Source organism: Olea europaea, unplaced genomic scaffold (genome assembly GCF_002742605.1).
Source record: "Olea europaea var. sylvestris unplaced genomic scaffold, O_europaea_v1 scaffold35478, whole genome shotgun sequence".
NCBI lineage: Eukaryota > Viridiplantae > Streptophyta > Magnoliopsida > Lamiales > Oleaceae > Olea > Olea europaea.
Genome location: NW_019254640.1, coordinates 1 through 1,181, shown reverse-complemented (window position 1 = coordinate 1,181; position 1,181 = coordinate 1). Strand labels below are relative to the sequence as shown.

Below are 1,181 nucleotides of genomic sequence, written 5' to 3'. Positions count from 1 at the left end.
TCAAACATGAATGATCTGGGTCGTACACATATATAGTCGAGTCAACAAAAACGATCTCCAGCGTAACATAGTGTTTATTGATGTACGCTGGAATGTACATATGTGTACAATCCTCCCATGATTTTCCCCGACACTCGGTGACAGTCCTATCACCCACTCGAGCATATATTCTGGCACCGTGTACTCGTTACCCATATGTGCGAGCGACTGATACTCTACGGTAACGGCACGAGCGACTGATACTCTATGGTAACGGCACCCAGGAACTCGGTGTTTAATATGACTTGACCGTGGACATCAAATGATTTTGGATGTCTTTGAGCTCGATCTCGCAGCAAGTCCATGGCCAGGTCGATGTGCTGCAGCAGGAAACACCGAAAAAGTATGAGTTATTCATTTAATAAACACAAGGTCACATATACATGAAAAACACGAAATGAATAGTTCACTTACATCGTCGGCGAGCCAAGCTCCCGCAGTGGTGATATTGTGGAACCACTTGTAAGGGTCCGAGATCGTCCTTTGTCCTATCGTGCGGCTAGCTCTGTAAAAAACAGGGAAATATTAAAATAAGCGTAGACGAGTTAGTGTACAGTGCTTTATTAAAATCATACAATACTTACCCGGGGATAATTCTCCTCCACTCTGTCTCGAACGCTTTCCACTTGGCATTGTCCACCTCTCCGAATAAGTTCGGGTACGTCCCATCGATGAACGTCCTCCTCTTGGCCTCAGCCGTGAAGAGGAAAACAACATACTATGACGGCACTCTTAATCTCTTGCCGACCAACTGCTCCGTCTTATCAACAGCATGTCTCTTACCCTCAATCACGCCGGGCGTCCTCTCGACCTCCGGGGTCACCTCCTCCGCCCCTCCCGTTGGGGCCATCCCCTCCGTAGTCCCCTCTCCCATCCCCATTGGGGCCACCCTCTCCATAGACAACCACAAGGACTCCAATGTCTCATCACGCCAAAAATGTGGGTGACCCCCCTCTCCATCACCATCTCTGCCACCCTCTCGATCATGGTCTCCGCCATCCCCTCTGTCCCCCCATCGTCTGCCGGCTAAATCTCCCCTAAGCGCCGCTACTGTATCTAGAAGGTCGACAACGGAAGACTGTAGTATTCCAACATCATGGGATAGATCGTCAACCCTCCCTGTCAACTCTCGTCCCATATCG

At 49.5% G+C, this 1,181-nt stretch overlaps 1 long non-coding RNA gene across 1 annotated transcript; it reads right to left on the bottom strand.

Annotated features, from left to right (window-relative positions):
• Positions 1–320: 320 nt before the first annotated feature.
• On the bottom strand, positions 321–1,174 carry LOC111386404. Its single transcript, XR_002701220.1, has 3 exons — positions 624–1,174; positions 454–544; positions 321–359 (listed from the first exon to the last, which is right to left on the bottom strand). It is a non-coding gene; the product is annotated as an uncharacterized LOC111386404 (long non-coding RNA).
• Between the last annotated feature and the right edge of the window lie 7 nt (positions 1,175–1,181).